A 20545-nucleotide genomic window follows, 5' to 3' on the forward strand; every position below is an offset into this window, starting at 1 on the left:
GAGGTTGTCCTCTGCTCCTCTACTGAACTTTAACCTGCAAGGGCATGTGGCCAGGCTCTGAGTGGTGCTCAGATAATGAAATCCCTTTCTTAGTGTTCTGCCCCTTCATTTGCTCAGATTTGGTATCAAGTTAAATGTAAAAATGTATCCTGAGGACCTAGCACTGGGGAGAAGAGTGGCTAATGAAAGCACTGTGCTCTAATTTTTTAAAAAATGAAATGAAATGGTACAATTCAAACATTGTACAATTTAAATATTGTTTCAGAAATGAAACTGTTTTCATTATGCATGCACGTGAAGGGATGGTGTGTGCCCTGATGTGCATAATAAGCTTCAACATAATCAGTTTTATCATGTACTTGACAAAGTAGGCTTTAGTGCACAGCAGCTTGTGCCATAGAACATTCGAAATGTACTGTGTGCATCTTCCCTATGAGGAAAGGTTGCAGCATTTGGGACTTTTTAGTTTAGAGAAAAGGTGAGTAAAATGTGACATGGCAGAAGTTTATAAAGTTATGCATGCCATGGAAAAAGTGGCTAGAGAAAGATTCTTCTCCTCCCTCTCATAATGCTAGGACTCGGGGACATCCAATGAAGCTGAACGTTGGAAGTTTTAGGACATATAAATAAAAGTACATCTTTACACAGTGCATAGTTTAACTACAGAGTTGGCTCTCACAGGACACAGTCATGGCCAGCAATCTAGATGGCTTTAATGGAGAAGTAGACAAATTCAAGGAGAGTTCCGTCAGTGGCTACAAGCCATCATGGCTCCACAGTCAGAGGCAGTAGTGTTTCTAAATGCCTGTTGCAGAGATCCATGGCAGGACGGCATGCTCTTGTCCTTGGGTCCTGCTCGCATCCTTCCCACAAGCATCTTTCTGGCCTCTACCAGAAGAGGATGCTGGACTAGATGGACCATTGGCCTGATCCAGCAGGTTTTTCTTAGGTTCTTATGATAGGCAACAAAAATAACCCCTCTTAAGGTGCCTTCAGAACTCCTCCAGTCATTTCAGTGAATGTATGGGAATGGTTGTGAGATTTTACTCACTACTCATGCTCCATGTTCACAGTTGGGTGAAGGTGGCCAGTATGCATATAGATTCTATGGTTTCCACTTCATTGGAGGTGGCCTTCATGCATCTGTTTATATGGCAGCCCCCTACAGGCTACCACTGAATATGTGGCCATCAGGCTGCATCATCCATGGATGAGATCCTTCTATCCCTTCACACGTTCATTGAATCCATAGGCTGGGAAATGACTTTCATTGAACTTAGTGGGTCTGAACGTTTAGGACTTCTCTCTTTGTCTGTTAGATGCTGTTACTATTTTTGCTGCATGAGAACGTGGCTACTGTTTTGGAACTCATGATATCACTGAAGGCTCTTTTGTGTGTGATTCCAAGCCATACTCACAAAGGTAAAGTGAGAGTGCTTCTAATATTCTCTTCAAAATAGAGAATATATGCCTTTATACGCCTGGAAATGGAGGTGTTATGTCTTCATTTTTGCTCCCATGATGCTTTCTATATGGGTGTTAATTGACTCATGATCTGCTCCCAGGGGCGGCTTTTGAGAAACTTGTGGGATTTTATCCATACTCTAATTGGTAATCCTGCTTCTCCTTTTTGTGTTTATTGTGCTTAGATTATCTGATACAGTTCAATGAAAATCAGTTCAATGAAAGCATGACATGCCCAATTTGTCAGCTACATTACCTTGGTGATTCCTCTCTCTGCTTCCTTTCTTGTCAATGCAACACCCAAGATCAGAGTGAGTTTGCACTAGGGCTTTCTTTATGTCTGATCCTATTAGTACTCATTTTGATATAGTAGAGTTATTCTCCAAAATGGAAATAAGGAGAAGGAAAGTGTTCACATAATATAGAAATGATTTGAAATCCGTTAGAGTGGAACAAAAATGTAGCTCAAGAGGAAAATGGCATGGAGATGAAAATTAAAAATAATAATGAAACTGGAGTGTTGAGTGCCCACTAAATCATTCCCAAAAATTTGTGTAAAAAGTGAAGGTTATTGCATAATCTTCTGGGCTGGATGATGGGAATGGAATTGGCATGTAACTCCCCAGTCACTGTAAATTACAATGATCACTATACTACATTTTATTTTAGCAGAAATGCTGCAGAGTTCCTTATTGGGCCTTGATTGCTTTGCACCTGTGACTCCCTTAGTAGGCAGTGCAGAAGAACTAGCTCCATGCACATTTCTGGAATGCTTCTGTGAAATACCTCCATTCATCAAGGGGGTTGTGAGAGATACTGCAACACTTCTTTGTGTCTAGGCCTATACTATGAAAGGTACAAGAAAGACTTGTCTCCTAATAAACTGCTGTATGCTACCCACTTTCTTGAGTGATGAGTGGTTCCAACATAAGTACTACCTGGGTTTGGCTTCCTTTGAAGGAGAGAGAGGGAGAGAGAGACACAGAGAGCATGCACACTAGTCTGCTTCATTACATTTTTTTGTAGCATTTCAGTAGTTACCTACAAATATGCAAAGCCTAGGCAAGCAACATACACCCCTCCAAGACAACCATAACAGCCAGAAGTCCTCTCTCTCTGACTCTCTGTCTGTCTGTTCCAAATTGCAAGTTCTTGTTTCATCTCTCTCTCTCCCCTGACTCCTCATAGCTAGGAAAGTTCCTCAATATCGGTTCGGTAGGTTCCCATTATGATGCAAACTGAGCAAACCGAGCAAACCCATCCCTCTGCACTCTGGAATGCTTCCCAGTGACTGCCAGTGAATTACTTTCCTCATCTGCCCTGCCCTACTTAATTATAAAATGTAACCCAACCCAATAGAAAAGCTTCTATTATTGTAGGAACAGTGTTGGGGAAGTGAAAAAACCTGCTTCTCTTGATCAATTTTGTTAACTGGCCAAACAAACAAACAAAACTATCACCACCCATATTTGACCCAGAAGCAACCAACTGTTCCTACACTGCCTTTTCTATGTGAGGGGAGTGTGAGAGAGTACCGCTGAGCAAAATTCAAAGAGGGCTGGCAAAGGGGTGGACACCCTGTGACTGGTTTCTTACAATCAACTCTAAGAATGTGCTACAGAAGTCTAGTGCTGGCAGGAATTTCAAGGTAATACAGCGTGATTAGCTGTCCCAAAGCCAGAATAGCTGCACAATATCCCCTTTTGGTTAACCTGCGTAAATGAGCCTTAGTCGCAAAAAGTTCTCTTACTTAACAATAACATTCTGAATCTTTGTTTAAATTTGTTTTCTTTTTTAACACTCTGCATTAAAAAGCAGGGTACAGAAGAAGCAGCCAAGCCCTCTTACTCTTTGATTGAGCTAGAGAAGTCAGGGCTTCAAATTAGAATAATTTTAGTGGCCAGAAACTCAGACAATAGCAAGAGCAATTTTCTTCAAATTTTGCAGGCAAATCTCGTTTGACTTCACAGCAAACCTGGCAATTTTCAGGCCAAACCAATTTGTGTCATTTTTTCCCCCTGGCCAAAATTACAGGGGTCTAAAAATAGGGTTTAGATTATAATGACAGTTTCTGCTTTTAACCTGTGAACATGAAATACAAGTCTCCATTATACTGCAGTTCTTGCTAATTAAGTTGGGGGGGTAGCGACAGGGGAAAAAAGTCAAGTAAATCATTAAAGCCGTAGTGTTGCCCTAAGTCAACTATTCTGAGCTTTTTCCTGCGAGCTTTTTTTGGTCTCTCGATACGAACTCAGAGATAGGACTTTAAGTAGCATCTATGAAATGTTTTTGATCATTGTCATTCTGTCTTATTGTCTTTGACAAATGATTGTGATTTGGGGGGCACTTTTGTTCTCTTTGGGAGGGAGTCCTGCAGTGTGGAACAATTGAATAGTAGTGGCAGGTTGATTTTAGACCCTAGACTGCAACATGCTGCTATACAAAGCTATGGACTGAACCTTAAGCGTAACAGCAATTTTTTGTTCCTATTGTGCTTTAAAGAAGCACCCACAGCCCAAAATAATTTTGTTCTTAAACAAAGCTTTCAGATAAACTACAGACTTTTGTAAAAGCTTCACAGATATGTTGGGGGCAGAACCCAATATTGATTCCAACCCATCTGAATTAGTTTTATTCAGTTTCTTATATCACTTCATACAGAAAGAATCCCAAATATATTTACAGGGGCAACAACAATGAATAACCACTTAAACAGAAAGGATTTAGATATAGTGTTGAAATCTTATCTGTTATTTAAATATCCCAGTGTACTTTCCGAAATATGTGTCACTATAATAAAACCAATACTTCGTTGTAAAACCACGGCTGTTCAACATGTGTTTTCTTAGCTGAGCTCATGGTAAGTGACTCCTACCTGGTTTGGGGTGGGTGCTGGTTTCACCCCCCACCCCAGGAGCAGAAAATCTTTCCCCTCACAACTAGCCATTGGACATCTCCACAACAGGACACAATGGGTTCTGGGGTCACCCAGGTTCACTTCATTCCGGTCCGCTGTTGGAGAATAAAAGCCTGCTGTGGTGAGGACTGTCAACACAGTTGGTGGAAAAGCAACCTGCCTGCCTCACATGTTGCTTTTAGTTGATTAGTATAATGACCTTGCTGTGGTTTAAAAATGGTTGCCATATTTGGAGCCAGGAAGGAATTTGCCTGCAAACACATTGGACTTGTTTGGGGTTTCTGCCTTCCTCACAGCTATTGTCACATCTTTCGGCAAATAAAGCATTGGGTAATCCTTAGTCTGGTTTCTGGGTCCAGGGTGATTTGGGGCATTGGCCTGACCTCAGGGAGGTGTGTTCTCAGGGTACCCTAGTAAAGCGGTCTGAATGAAAGCTTCTGTCCTGAAGCCAAGCATGGGGCAGAAGGGCCATAGAAGCTCTTTTTTTTACCCATATGTGACTCTCTCTTTCTCTCTCTCTCTCTCTCTCTCTCTCTCTGGGTGCGGGAAACACACACACACACACACACACACACAGAGAGAGAGAGAGAGAGAGAGAGAGAGAGAGAGAGAGAGAACATACTCATCCCCCAGAATAGTATTCCAGTACCTTGCTGTAGGCAGCATGACAACATATTCACAGGGCTTCAATGACTCCATAAGGACATAAAAAGAGCCTGCTGGATCAGGCCAATGGCCCATTTAGTTCAGCATCCCCACTGTGGCTGAACAAATGTCTGTGGAAAACCTGCAATTGGTACGCAAGCAAGCAGTCTCCCCTCCTGTGGTTTACAGAATCTCCTATTCAGAAGCATGCTGCCTTCCTATGGAGGCAGAGCACAGCCACCATGGCTGGTAGCCATCGATAGCCTTATCTTCCAAGAATCTGCCTAATCCTCTTTTAAAGCTATCCAATTTGGCTTTCTATCACCTGTCTGGATTCTTCCAACATGCAGCTTCATTGGATGTCCACAATTTCTAGTTTTATGAGAAACTAGAGCTTTCTCCATGCCATGCATATTTATTTATTTTTTTGCAGTTCTATCATGTCACCTTTTACTCGATTTTTCTCTAAACTAAAAAAAATCCTACAAACCGTTCTCATAGAGGAGTTGCTCTGTCCCCATATCATTTGGGTTGCCCTTTTCCAAACGTCTTCCAACTCCAACATCCATTTTGAAGTGAGAAGACCAGACAGGTACACAGGACTCCAAATGCGGCTACACAGCATTTACATTGACAAGTTTGTTTTCCTTTCCTAATGACCCTTTGCATGGAATTTGCCCTTTTCACAAGTGAGATGATGATTACTGCATTACTGTACACTTGTTTACACTGAATTGCCTTTGCCATTTTACCGCCTATGCACTTAGTCTCTTTAGAGCATTTTAGAATCTCTTTTTAACTATCCTGAACAGTTTAGTATCATCAGAAAATTGGGCCACCTCGCTGCTCACCCACAACTCTAGATAAATGAACTAGTTAAAAAGCAACATATTCCTCTGTCCATCCATTCAGGGAACCATCCCTTTATTCCTACTGTTTCCTAGTCCACAAGAGGAGCTTCTCCTCTTATTTCATGACTGCTCAGCTTACTCAAGAGTCGTTGGTTTGGGGATGTCAACTGGGAATCACTCCTTTGAATTGTTTCAGACTAGATATGTTGATCAAAATGTTATTTATTGTAACTTTCTTTCATGGCTGTCATTGTGCATTTATCCATTTTCACCGTAATGACATCTTCCTTTCTCTCTCCTCCTCTGGGTCTCATTATCTAATTCAAAACTGGCAGGATTCCTGCTTTAATTGGATGGTTTTGGCTGTGTTTCCTGGGCACTGATACGCTGATTCCAAGGTGAAGGAGTGGTGCCCTTGTAGTTGACAGCTGGGATAGATTTCCAGCAGTCGCTGTTTAGAATTGTCACCTTGCAGCTGGGCCTTTGCCCAGACCTTGGACTGGATATTGAATGCCAAGGACCCAGAAGCCAAGTTGCAGCCTTGCACTGTGATCTGGAGTACAAGCTGGTAGCTGTCACTCTGAACAGACACTAACGGCTTCCTGCTGACATCTTCTGTAGACCATGGTGGCCAATTGGGAGTGAAGTGTGTGTGACCAGTCAGCTAATTAGAAAAAACATTGCCTGCACACAAATGAAGCCATTGATGGGAAGCCTCCACCTTATATTCACAGAACTTTTCTACATGTCCAGGTTTTATTAAGTGAGCATTTGTTATAAACTACATTAATATCTAAAATGAAAAGTCCTTAAACCTGCCTGGGCATATCACATTTTCCCGGGAAGCTGAAATCCACAATGAGAGACACTTCTTTTAGTGCCAAGCGACAAACACTTTGCACATGCTTAGACACATTCTTCTTTGTCTGATTTTTGTCAGTTCCAGCCTAAGCCCTAGCTCATATTAAGCCCTGATTATAAATGAATCTTTCCACTGGGCTTTGCCAAGGAAGGAATCTTCTGATTTTGTTGACTGTTTTATCATAAACTGAATCCACAGAGTCTATAAGCACCAATAAACTTTTGTGCTTCCCCCTTTATCTCTACAATATATTTTCTTTTAATATTTACTACGGACTATTTTATTACAGGTTAGAAAGAAAACTGGGAATTATCTGACAGATAAAGAACAGAGAAGCGGCTGAACTCTAAATTACGAACCATAGCAAATAACTGTTATAATCCATTTGCGGTTTCCCACCCCGCTCTTCCCCTCCTTCCTTCTCCTGTCTTAATAGAATATAACTGATGTTTCACACTGTGGTCTGCATTATAACTTCACAGTGGCCGTAGAGATGTATTAATGTGCTTATAAATCTTTTATATTTCAGCAGGTTTTTAAAAAATCACACCATCATTCCTAATATAATTTTGAACAGTCATAGTGGATTTTCTGGCGTTGTTTCTTTCTTTCTTTTTTTAACAAAACAGTGAATGACAAGCTTACCCTGGGCCTTTTAACTTCTCCATCCATTCCTTCTCTGGCATCTAAAATATGCCCCGGAGGCTGCATCAATGTTTATTTAGGAAAAACATTCATGACGACATTTCAAAATGTGCAAAGACAGATTAGTTTAGCAAAGGAAATCGCTAATATAATTCTGTTCATCATTTCCAGTGAGATTTTTCTTTTCCTATCGATTCTCCAGTGTGCTCTTCTAGGAGCCAAACAGAACCCCCTTCTCACAGCTGGATCCGCCACTTAAGCAGAGCTTGGGAGGGGACCATAGCTGAGGTTTTTGCATGCAGAACATCACAGGTTCAACCCCCAGTATCTCTGATTAGGAAGTATCTCAGATAGGTGATGGGAAGGACTAGAGACAAAGTAGAGAATCCTGGCAAAAAAAGACTAAGCGTTTGATCTGGTAGGCTGAATTCTGTGGGTCAAACTGAACAAGGGATAAACACGTAGCAGGCAACTACAGAACAAGTGGGGAAGTCTGATTCTCACTGTGAAAGCAGCATGTGGGAAGGAAGGGCTTATCTATTCACTCCCACACTGAGCCTGGAACAAACATGTCCCTTGTCATTGTTCACTGCCCATGGGGGAGCCTTAAAAGAAGGTCCCCGTTGGCACCAATGGGACTTCTCTCCTAAGACTTCTAGCCCAACAGTGGATAGTGTGGTGTGGGGACACTGTCATGGGCCAGGAGTCATCTTCACCTGCTGAACATCAGCCTGAAGAGGGGATAGGGCAGAGTGACTCCACCTGCAGCTGATCAGCCTTCAAGGACACAGAGGAGAAGGCACTGATGAGAACCAGCTAGCTTTAGCCTTCTTAAGCAGAGCTTCCAGCTGCAGTCAGATGCTGATAAGAATGCTTATAGTTCCTGGCCCCTGTCTTCCTGCTTCCTGCTCATCTTGACCCTTGACCCCCTGTTCATCGGATTCCCTGAGCCCTGGACTGTCTGACAATGTGGATTGCTCTTCACCCGACCCTCGGACTGGACCTAACTTTGGACACTGACTCTGTCTCCAAGCAAGTACACCTCAGACACTCTTTGGGTTGGCTCCACTAAGCTCTGCACATTGCGGCTTAGCATTGAGACCATGATAGACACTTCCATTCCAATCCTGGTTGAGTACTGAAGAGATAAACCCCCTTTTCTTGTGTACTGCTTTTACAACATTAATTTAGATCCCCTGCTATATATTCAAGCACACATCTAGAGATTCTTTCATATTTTACATAGCACAATTGACAAGCCTGTTAATTCCTGGTGTGAATTAAGTGATATCATGAGAACCACAGTTCAAGGTCTCCCTGTATCCATCATAACAGCTTTGAGAAATCACATGAGCTTACTAGTGCTAGGGGGAAGCACACTCATACTCACACCAAACACATCTAGTTTCCTACTCCATGCCATGATATGCGAGTGTGATGCAGTAATTTTTTTTATCCGTTCACTTTAAATGCCAGGGCTATGTGTCTAAGTAGAATTTTATTAGATTGTTTTTATGGACTAATACAGACAGAGGCAGCAATGGCGCAATAAAATGGTTAGGTTCCCTTTGAGAATTTGGAGGAGCAGACTGTGGTTTTCTGTCAGAACTTCCTGCCACCATCCATCTCTATGGATTGCTGCTTGCAGTGCACACAAGAACTAAATTGTTTTATTGCTATTAACTGCAGATGCTATGGAAACCCAAAATAATTCTTATGATCAGGGTCTGTAGAGCCCACTAGTTGATTCTACCTATGTTTTCATGGCTTGTTTCTGGCCTTCAGAATCGCTTTTCCAAAAAAAAACCTTCAGGTCCCATCCAGCAGAAGCTGGCTTATCACACTTTGAACTAAGTGAAGTACATTATCACTGTAAGTTCAGAATCCAGAATGACCCAATTGAACCACTGCAGCTACAAAGCTATTCATGTAGGAGATGTGCTACCTACAATTGCTGGTCAGGAGCACCTCCCCCCCCCCCGCTAATTCGCTGATTTTGTGCAATGAGTAAGTATTGTTATAAACATTGAAATGGCCTTATGACCTTTGAAGAACCACTCTAAGAAAGGGGCAAGTGCTGTATCTACATCTCCTAAAGAAATCTACCAGCAAGCCCCCCCCCTTTTGCCACATATACACTTCCAACATACTCTACTGGGGAGAAAGGTAGCCTTTTCAAGGGGCCATATTTCTCCCAAGGGTCTCCAGTTGTTACCACCTTGTACAGTGTCAAAGGTATTAAAAATACCGTAACTGTGCTACACAACAAAGGTACTAATCAAAGTGTTTGTGTGGGGGGAGATTGAGAGACAATTTGACCTGTGGTAATTAATTCTGGTAGTATAGTTTGTTATTTTCAATGCTAATTGCATGCTTCAAAGCAGCTTACAAAATCAAAGCTTTAAACTTTCCCCCCATTTTTTTAATCAAATAAAACCATACTGCTGGGCTGGAGAAGCTGTGATTCTCCAGCTGCTCTTCTCTAGCTGTTGATACAGCTCCTCTCATCCCTTACTTTTCATTGGCCATGCTGACTGTTGGCCATTGAAGTATGGAGGGCCACAGCTTCCCCACCCCACAAAGCCTCCAACATTTCTCTGATGAAAATAGTAACATCCCATTCCATAGTGATAATTTTACTATTTATACCCAACACATCTTACTGGGTTGCCCCAGCCACTCTGAGTAGCTTCCAACATATATAAAAACATAATAAAACATTAGGTAAAGGGACCCCTGACCATTTGGTCCAGTCGTGGCCGACTCTGGGGTTGCGGTGCTCATCTCGCTTTATTGGCCGAGGGAGCCTGCGTACAGCTTCCGGGTCATGTGGCCAGCATGACTAAGCCACTTCTGGTGAACCAGAGCAGCGCATGGAAACACTGTTTACCTTCCCGCCGGAGCGGTACCTATTTATCTACTTGCACTTTGAGGTGCTTTCGAACTGCTAGGTTGGCAGGAGCAGGGACCGAGCAATGGGAGCTCACCCCGTTGCGGGGATTCAAACCACCGACCTTCTCATCGGCAAGTCCTAGGCTCTGTGGTTTAACCCATAGCGCCACCCGCATCCCTCAATAAAACATTAGAAAGAAAGAAAAATTCCTTATACATGAGTTGCCTCCAGTTGGCTCAGGGGTTGGATAACCTCATACCCTCCAACATTTCTCCAATGAAAATAGGGATGTCTTAAGGGAATGTGGGACATTTCAGGATAAAGTCAGAAAGCGGGACAGCTTCTTTAAATCAGGGACTTCCCTGGAAAATAAGGACACTTGGAGGGTCTGCACCCCCTCATAATGAAACAGATCACATCATAAAATATCTATATGTTAAAATATCAAAGAATGTTTGACTAAATTAAATGGTTTTTACCTGATGGAATTCAGTTGCAGAACTTTGCAATGGAAAAGACCACCCACCTTGCTTCAGAAGGCAGAGGACATGGAGGTCTATGATAATATACCTTATTATGAGGTATAATTTGCCACAGTATGTGCCCATATACAGCATGCTTTTCAATCTCATTGAGTATATTTGCCTTTTTCTTGCTGAAATCTGGAGTGAGCTGTTAAAACCAGTCTTTCTTGAATGCTACCAGGAACTGAATAATGATTGGTAGGTTCTGCCACATTAAGGTGACGACTCTAGCATGACAAAATGCACACAGCCTCCAGAAGGTAGAAGGTGCAGTGTCCAAATACAGTGGTGCTACACGGTTTAGCCATGACTACATTTGGGGGAAATGAGCCAAGTGCAAGCTAGGCACCAAGGAATGCCTGACAATCCAAATTTGGTGCATCTGTATCCAGATCATGAAGATGATAATCTAGATGATGATGATGATATAACCATAACAGTTTTCATTTCACTTGGAAGAAGCAAAGTCAGGGTGATGTCATCTAGATGTAGGCAGAATGGGGAGTCCCAATCGCTTGCTCTGTCAGACTTTTCAGGAGTTGTTGAGGGAAGGAAAATAAGAATATATGTATGGAAAAATCTGCACAAAATGTGGCAATCTCATCTTATTTCATGCAAAGCACTTTGAAGCTCTTTGAAACAGCATGCAATCCTTTATCTTTCTTTAGCCTTCATGTGACATGATACTTCTGTAAGTCACTGAGATAAAGCATCACAAGAAGAAAATCTTTTGAATTACCTTGGTGACCTTGCTTTTTCAAAAAATGCAAATGTGTGTGGGAAATGTGATATCCCAGAAAAGCAAAAGTTGAAGAGAGCCTGTCTTCCCTAAACGAATGAGAGAGAAAGCAACTATATGTGTGTGTGTGTTCTGTGGAGCGTTAAAGGCCCACTGGTTTATTGTTGCAGTGACACGCCCCCCGCCCCTGAAACTGTATCCATGGTAGAAATGGCTGTGGAATGGCTAAGTTTGGACAGGGCCAGTGGGCCTATAGTAATTCATCCAGGATCAGGCTGCATATACAAGATACCCTTAAGCTTGTGGTTCCCAATTAGTGGGTTGTTCTAAAGTGAATTTCTTAGGATGTTTTCAAAGGGTTTTGTTCTTTAGATATGTTCCAAATTCTTTTTAATGTATTATTTGGTGGTTTTGCATGTTCCTCTGAAGAAGGAAAACTTTTTCTAAATGTAGTTGGCATTAACAACCACAATAAACCTTAAGAGGGCATGTTTAAAACCTATTTGGCTGTATCCAATGCTAGTAATCTGAATAGACTCATTGAAATAATGAGCCTACTCTGAGTAGTGGGTCTACTCTGAGTAGAGTCATACTCTTTTGTTTCCTGGGCTTTTGTTTTCCTTATTATGACAACATTTTAAAAATTTGTCAGAATATCCCACATTTTCAACAATCGTTACCTCTCTCACATGGCACCTGCTGAAGGCCAAGATTCTTGGAATTTTACCATTCCAGTACAGTGGTACCTCGGGTTACATATGCTTCAGGTTACAGACTCTGCAGGTTACAGACTCCGCTAACCCAGAAATAGTACCTCGGGTTAAGAACTTTGCTTCAGGATGAGAACAGAAATCACATGGCGGTGGCGCAGCAGCAGCGGGAGGCCCCATTAGCTAAAGTGTTGCTTCAGGTTAAGAACAGTTTCGGGTTAAGAACAGACCTCCGGAACGAATTAAGTACGTAACCAGAGGTACCACTGTATTAGGAAGGGCATTTCTCTGGATCTCATAGAAATGGCTTGCTCTTTGGCTGGTACAAGGAATGATTGTTAATTCTACCAAAAGAGAAAGAAGGAAAGAAAGAAAATAGTGTGTGTGCTTGAGATATACAGTAAAACGGTTCACACCACCTCAATCTCCAAGCCGTGTGAGATTCCAGGGGTTCCAGGTGCTTAACCAGGGTTCAGTTTCCTTCAGAATGAGGTACAGTGAAGACTGTGGTGCCCTTAGGATATATGGTTTATTTACACATATATACAGCCTGCGCCTGCAACTGAGAGACTCACAGCATTGAGACCTCAAGAGGGTCTTGCTTTTCACAGAGCCCCAGCTTTGTATTCTAGTGGTCATCAGGCATGGCTCTCTCTTTCTTTCTCTCTCAAGCTTTTGCCTGCTCCTAGCCTCTAGCTTCTAGTTCACACACCTCAACTCTGGCTTTCATCTTTCTAACTAGCAGGCAGCTGAGGGGGAAGGGTTGCTTCCATTTGTCATCTGGCACAGAGCCACTTACTTTGTTACCTTAACTGATAGGTTCCAACTCATTGTAGCCCTGGGTGCCCGAGCAGCCACAAAATTCTGCATGAAGGGGTCGGGCACCCACAAATTTCAGTGTCAGGGCCATGCACACTGCCTGGCATCCATGGCCCCAGGCAACCATGGTCGTGGGGCCAAGTTGGCATTGCTGCCTTAACAACTCATACTATGGAGGGGCATTATCAAGACACTTGTCTGGCTATTCCAGCTACTGGGTTCTTGTTAAAAGTATTAGAAGGAACTCGGGCATACAACATACCCCTCCCACCCCTCACCAAACTCACAGCAGTACTTTTCAAATGTAGCCTTTGAAGGGTAACAGAAGAGCACAGTATTAACACATGAAAAGCTGTAACAGAAAATAGGGCAATCTTCCAGGTTACAACACAAGTCCACATCAGACCCCATAATGGAACTCATGTATTTTATTTGGCTGGTTCTTGTTTGCTAAATCTTGCTGTTTTGGACAAAGGACAAAGAAACCTGAATCTGCTAAACCGAAGCTTCCTTTTAATGCTAAATTCACTTTTATGGCCTTTTAAGAACTGACAGAGCAACATAAAAAGGAGAGAGAGATGGAAAAGCAAAACCCTAAAGAACTAGAACATGTTTTGAGGTATAACACAGCAGGGGGATATTGTAGACTGATCAAGTGGCAGTTAGAGAGAGGAGAGGGAGAAATAAGAACCCAAAGGAAAACAAAATGTAAGGCTGAGCAAAAAAGCTTGGCTTTGGTAAAGGTAAAAGAGAACAATTTTATGCCTTAATAAAAGATTGCTTATTTTATTGATTTCAAAATAAACTAGCCTGTTCACTCCTGAATAAACCAGCTGAAGCTTGAAAAACACAGGCATTCATATGGCCTTGGGCAGCACTGAAGCCTCAAGCTAATAACTCTTGCCTCAGCCAAATAAGTCTACCAAAACTGGTGTTCTCTCACTGCAAGGGCATTCATCTCCAGGGTGAGGGGCATGTGGGATAAAGGAAAACCATTGCAGCTATCAGATCTCTTTAACTATGTGCCAATCTAAATAAAATGCGGAGGATGCCAGTGCTGCTATTTGTTCTGCTTTCATTGCTACTAAATGGAAGCATCTACAAAAGCTAAATTTTTAGCACTCCGGCAGCAAGAATTTTGCCAATATTTCTATTTTCCAATGGGATGGTTTTATGTTTTAAAGCCGTTTGCTCTGCTATAAGCAAGAACTTTCCTTCACTGTCTTACAATGATAAGGCAACAGAATTAAATAAGGACAAATCAATACAAAGTAGGGAGGTAAGGGGAAAAACTATTTCCAACAACTAATGTCCAGGAGGAAAGCTAGGCAAAATAAAGGAAGCAAGCAAGAGAAGTACCCAGGAATACCTTTTACCAGTGTCTGGCTAGTAGGGCAGCTACGGCCATTCCTGAACAGAAACAGCATGACCTCAGTTGTTGATGCATCAGAATAATAGAATTATAGAGTTGGAAGATACCACGAGAGTAATCTAGTCCAACCCTCTGCAATGGAGGACTCTTTTGCCCAATGTGGTGCTCCAACGCATGACCCTGAGATTAAGAATCTCATGGTCCACTGACTGAGCTATAATGGTGCCTTCAAGATTAGTTTATTGCAGTGTGCTTTGTTAGAGGCTGCCCTTAAGGTTGGCCTAGAAGCTGCAGCTGCTGTGTATCATTGTGGCTTGACTGCTGCTGTGGCAGTGGAGCAGTGAGAGTGCCCTCCCAGCAGCAGAGGTGCTACATTTGCTGGGGAAGGGCAACAGTGAGGACAGGGGAGCTGCAGGCTGGGGGCAATGGCTGCTTACAAGTAAGTGCATCATAAGCGATGCCAGAGGGGGGCACAGTCCCATCCATCACAAAACGTAAGATAGCATAAAGGAGGAGGCAGCTTTCTTGATGCATTAAGCTCAAGCCAATTAGGAGTATTGAAGAGCCTATTTGTAAATGAATTTGTGATATCATCTTAACCCACGTTCCACCAAACCCAAAAGGTTTCTACAATATGACAAAAAAGGCAGTGCAATTAGGGTTGTTGACTTTTCATGGGTGGTATTCAACTACATTTTACTCAGAACTGACTCCCTGAAATGAATGAACATGACTAAGTTAGGTCCATTACTTTCATTGGGTTTACTCTGAGTAAAACTTAGTTGAATACCACCCTATTCCAAGCTTTTTTGGCCTACCATTTCATCACTAGGTTTAGGTACATATAACATTAAAAGAAATCAATGAAGCTCTGTGGGCCATTTATGGAACATATAAAATATTCTTTTCACTGCATTTAAGCAGAATACTTGTAGGATAACCATCTATGTCCTAGTGAGCGATGAAAATGTACTTTGAGATAACAGTGCTTTCGATCTCACCTAAATGTTGGTGTGGGGACTCCAAAATAAATTGAAACATTTGTCTATTTTACTTGTTTAGCCAGTTGCATTGCTTTTAAATTTTGAGATGGCTGATGTTTGTTAAAATTATTTTTAACAAAATGATTGCCTGCTGCTGGTTATGGCCTCTCAATAAAAATAGCACATTAGTCAGTGAGGAGGCTGCCAGCATGATGTATAATTTACGGGTTTACTGTTTTAGGATCTCTGCTGTTTTAAGATATCTTACTATCTGGTATGATCAAAACAAAGATGGATTTTATGCATCTGTTTTGCAATACCACGGTGCTGTGGTCTGTGATAAATTGGCACGCTTTCCTTGCTGACTGTTTATGGCTTATTTCAATATTAATGCTATGGCAACCTCTAGTGCCCCTACAATTTCTGGGTATTGTTACAGATCTGGGGTAATGGAGTTTGGGGATGCAAAGGCACCCATAATTTCTATTCACATAACTTTAGCCACATTGCATGTTGATTCTTTAGTTTCTTGACAAATATTGCTTTTTTACGTGTTTTATTTCCTCAAAGCACCTTCAGTCTGATCTGACTAGAAAACGTAACTCACATTCACTTTGTACTGCTTTGATGCCGACAACATCTGGGGACCCAAAGTTGAGAAAGGCTGAATTAGAGACTTGGACACCAATCCTAGACCCATTTGCCTGTGAGTAAGTCCCACTGAATTCAATAGGACTGACTTCTGAGTGGATGTGATTATGGTTGTGCTGTTAGTTACAATGGGCAATGGAGGCTAAGGTCTCATATCTTACGAATCTCAACATACTAACTGTTTATTAGTTCACTTAAAAATGATGTCCTGCTTTATCTGTATTCAAACCTCACAGTGGTGCACATAGGTTTCCATTAGCATGAATCAAAGTATACCGTATAGCAAGGTAATCTCCTAATGTAAAATAACTATGTCAACTTTATATTAGAACCTCTATCGAGTAGGCAAATCCTCTGTAGGTTTCGATTCTCATCAAATCACCACTGGGATTTGATGGTGGTTTCTTTGCAGATGTCTCCTTCTTCCCTATGATTTCTGCACAGTGAGCTGGATCATAAATATGATCCCAAGCAAGTATAAATGTACGGCATCTATTGCTGAAGTACCTTCAGGCTGAGCAACAGCCTCAATAGTATGGCTCACCACCAACCAGGGGAAGAAATAAGATTTTTTTTTAATAAGATATTTATTAAAGATTTTCTTAATACAATAGAAGAAACAAACAAAATAACATGTAACTTTACAATAGCCATATTTTCTTCGCTTCATTGGACTTCCTCGCGTCTCTCGTTCCTGCGTTCCAAGTTTATCAAACTTTACCCAGCAATTTATCACCTTGTTTCAATTCTTATTTTATAATTTTCCAATATTGTGTCCCTAATTTTAGATAATTTTACCCAAACCTTAAAAGCTTAATTTTAGCATAATATTTATCCAAAATTTATCTTTTCTTATATTTTCACTTATCTTCATATTCCTTTCAACTAACTTAATGGTGCCATATTATTTATAATCTTGCATCTTTCTTAACACTCATACAATTTACAATATTTTTGTAAATAGTCCTTAAATTTCTTCCAGTCTTCCTCCACAGCCTCTTCTCCCAGGTCTCGGATTCTGCCAGTTATTTCTGCTAGCTCCATATAGTCTATCAGTTGCATCTGCCATTCTTCCAGTGTGGGCAAATCTTGGGTTTTCCAGTGCTTAGCGACAAGTATCCTTGCTGCTGCTGTTGTTGCATACATAAAAAATGTTCGGTCCTTCTTTACCACCCTCTGGCCGACGATGCCTAAAAGAAAGGCCTCTGGTTTCTTAGGGAAGGTATACTTAAATACCTTTTTCAACTCATTATATATCATTTCCCAGAAAGCCTTAACTCTAGGGCAGGTCCACCAGAGGTGAAAGAACGTTCCTTCAGTTTCTTTACATTTCCAACATTTATTATCAGACAAATGGTATATTTTTGCAAGCTTGACTGGAGTCATGTACCACCTATATATCATTTTCATAATATTTTCTTTCAAGGCATTACATGCCGTAAATTTCAGACCGGTGGTCCATAACCTTTCCCAGTCAGCAAACATGATATTGTACCCAATATCCTGTGCCCATTTTATCATAGCCGATTTGACCGTTTCATCTTGTGTATTCCATTTTAACAGCAAATTATACATTCTTGAAAGTACCTTAGTCTTAGGTTCTAGCGATTCCGTTTCCAACTTTGATTTTTCCACCTGAAATCCTATCTTTTTATCCAACTTAAAAACCTCTTTGATCTGAGCATAATGTAAACAATCTCGCACTTTATCTTTTAGTTTCTCCAAACTCTGCAGCCTCCAATTATCTCCATCTTTTTCTAGTATTTCCCAATATTTCGGCCATTTGGCCTCCATATTGAGTCTTTTCCGGGCCTTAGCTTCCATTGGTGATAACCACCTTGGGGTCTTGTTTTCCAATAAGTCTTTATATTTTGTCCAGACATTAAACACTGCTTTCCTGACAATATGGTTCTTGAAAGCCTTGTGACTTTTAACCTTGTCATACCACAAATATGCATGCCATCCATAAGCATTGTTAAAACCTTCAAAATCCAAAACATCAGTGTTTTCAAGAAGCAGCCAATCTTTCAACCAGCAGAAAGCTGCTGATTCATAGTACAACTTTAAGTCTGGCAGGGCAAAGCCCCCTCTTTCTTTAGCATCTGTTAATATCTTAAACTTAATTCTGGGCTTTTTGCCCTGCCAGACAAATTTAGAAATGTCTCTTTGCCACCTCCCAAAACACTCCATTTTATCCACAATCTGTAAAGTCTGAAACAAAAACAGCATTTTTGGCAATACATTCATCTTTATAGCAGCAATTCGGCCCGACAAGGAAAGTTTCAATCTTGACCAACCTTCTAAATCCCTTTTAATTTCTGACCAACACTTTTCATAGTTATCCTTAAATAGACTCAAATTCTTAGCTGTTATGTTTACCCTTAGGTATCTTACTTTTTTAACCACGTTTAACTTTGTCTCTTTCTGAAACCTTTCTGATTCTGAAGGTGTCAAATTTTTTTCCAATACCTTAGTTTTCTGCTTGTTAAGTTTAAATCCCGCCACCCGACCAAACTCCTGAATCAATTGTAATACCCTTTTCGTACTAGATTCTGGCTCCTGTAGGGTCAAAACCAGATCATCTGCAAAAGCTTTGAGTTTATACTGTTTCACTCCGACCTGAATTCCTTCCACCGACCGGTCCCCTCTAATCATGTTCAAGAGCACCTCCAGGACCGAAATGAATAACAAAGGAGAGATAGGGCAACCTTGTCGTGTTCCTTTTTCAATTTTGAACTCTTCCGTCACCACATTGTTCACTATCAATTTAGCCTTTTGTTCTGAATAAATTGCATCTATCCCATTCTCAAATCCCCGTCCCACTCCCATCCCTTCCAAGTTTTTCTTCATAAACTTCCATGAAATATTATCAAAGGCCTTCTCCGCATCTATAAATATTAACACTGCTTTTGTATTAATATTTGTTTGCAAAAGTTCCAAAATGTCAATAATGTTCCTTGTGTTAGCAAACAAATGTCTACCTGGGAGAAAGCCTGCCTGGTCCTTATGAATTACTTCATTTAAAACTTTTTTAAACCTGCTTGCTGAAATGTCTGCAAATATTTTATAATCCACATTTAGGAGAGAGATGGGGCGGTAGTTCTTGAGTTGTGTCTTTTCAGTTTCTAGTTTAGGTATCAATGTGATGAAAGCTTCTTTCCACGACTCCAGTGCCTTCTTCCCCTCCATAATTTCATTGCAAACCTCCATTAATGGATGTATCAGGTAGTCTTTCAATGTCTTATAATATTTGGAGGTAAGCCCACCTGGCCCTGGAGACTTGCCCAGTTGCATATTCTGAATGGCTTCTTCAATCTCTTGTTGTGTTATTTTATAATTCAGGATTGTTCTATTTTCTTGAGACAGCTTTGGTAGACCATTCTTTATCAAAAATTGTTCTATCTCAACCTCATTTTGCGGCCCTTGAGTGTATAGTTGTTTGAAGTATCTCTGGAAACACTTTCTGATCTCCACTGGATTCTGAATATTTCTTCCTTCAATCTCTAGATTTGTGACCGTATTTAGTTTTTGTCTCTTTTTCAACTGCCATGCTAACAGTTTTCCACATTTATTTGCCGATTCAAATGATCTTTGTTTCATTAGCTTAACTTTCCACTCCACTTCCTGATTTATCAGTTTAGAATATTGTGCTTGATAAAGTTTAATTTCTCTCAAAATCTCCTTTGACTTCGGTCTCGGTCTTAACTTCTTCTCACATTCTTTAATTTTCTCCAAGATCTTGTCTTTTTTCTCATTCTGTGCTCTTTTCTTTATGGTGTTCTGTTGTATCAGAAACCCCCTCATAACCGCTTTACTTGCGTCCCAGATGATTTTTTTTTCCACCGTAGTGTTCAAGTTTATCTCAAAATAGTCCTTCAAAGCTTTTTGGGCCTTTTTAGTAATCTCCTGATCTCTAAACAAATTGTCATTCATCTTCCATCTGAAGGAGCCGGTTGGAGTTAGTCTCATATCCATCTTTACGGCATTATGGTCGGAGCAGGTCTTTGGGCAGATTTCCACTTTTCTTGTCTTGGGTGCCAGACCTCTAGTTATCCATATTTGGTCGATTCTTGTCCATGTCAGTTGGGCTTCAGAAAAGAATGTTCCTTCTCTTCCCAGGGGGTTCTTTGTCCTCCAAATATCAATCAAGTCCATATTGTCAGTCAGTTCAAAAAATGTTTTAGGTAGTCTGCCATCTTTTGTCACGTTTTGGCTATATGACTTATCCATGTTGGTTGATGCCACCCCATTCATATCTCCCATCATAATGATGTTGTCATAGTTCAGATAGTCCAGCATTATCTCATGCAGCTTCTTATAAAATTCCGATTTCCCCTCATTTGGTGCATAGATTCCTAATATCAAAAACTTTTCTCCTTGGTTTTGTATCTCAATTGCCAGAATTCTTCCTTGCTCATCTTTAAATAAAAATTTTGGTGACAGGCTCTCCTTTGCATATATCACCACTCC

At 41.0% G+C, this 20545-nt stretch overlaps 1 protein-coding gene across 7 annotated transcripts in view; it reads left to right on the forward strand.

The window, feature by feature from the left end:
- THSD7B (thrombospondin type 1 domain containing 7B) overlaps positions 1-20545 on the forward strand; it is a 603973-nt gene that overhangs the window by 188260 nt on the left and 395168 nt on the right. For 5 of the 7 annotated variants that reach the window (XM_083703773.1, XM_083703769.1, XM_083703767.1 and 2 more), the window contains one exon: positions 1320-1422. The exons of the other annotated variants lie outside the window; for them this stretch is intronic. The gene's annotated coding sequence lies outside the window, so the exon portion shown is untranslated. The remainder of the gene's footprint in view (positions 1-1319; positions 1423-20545) is intronic. 7 annotated transcript variants of the gene reach the window in all.

The sequence above is a fragment of the Podarcis gaigeae genome, assembly GCF_964106915.1.
Source record: "Podarcis gaigeae genome assembly, chromosome: 1".
NCBI classification, from domain to species: Eukaryota; Metazoa; Chordata; class Lepidosauria; order Squamata; family Lacertidae; genus Podarcis; species Podarcis gaigeae.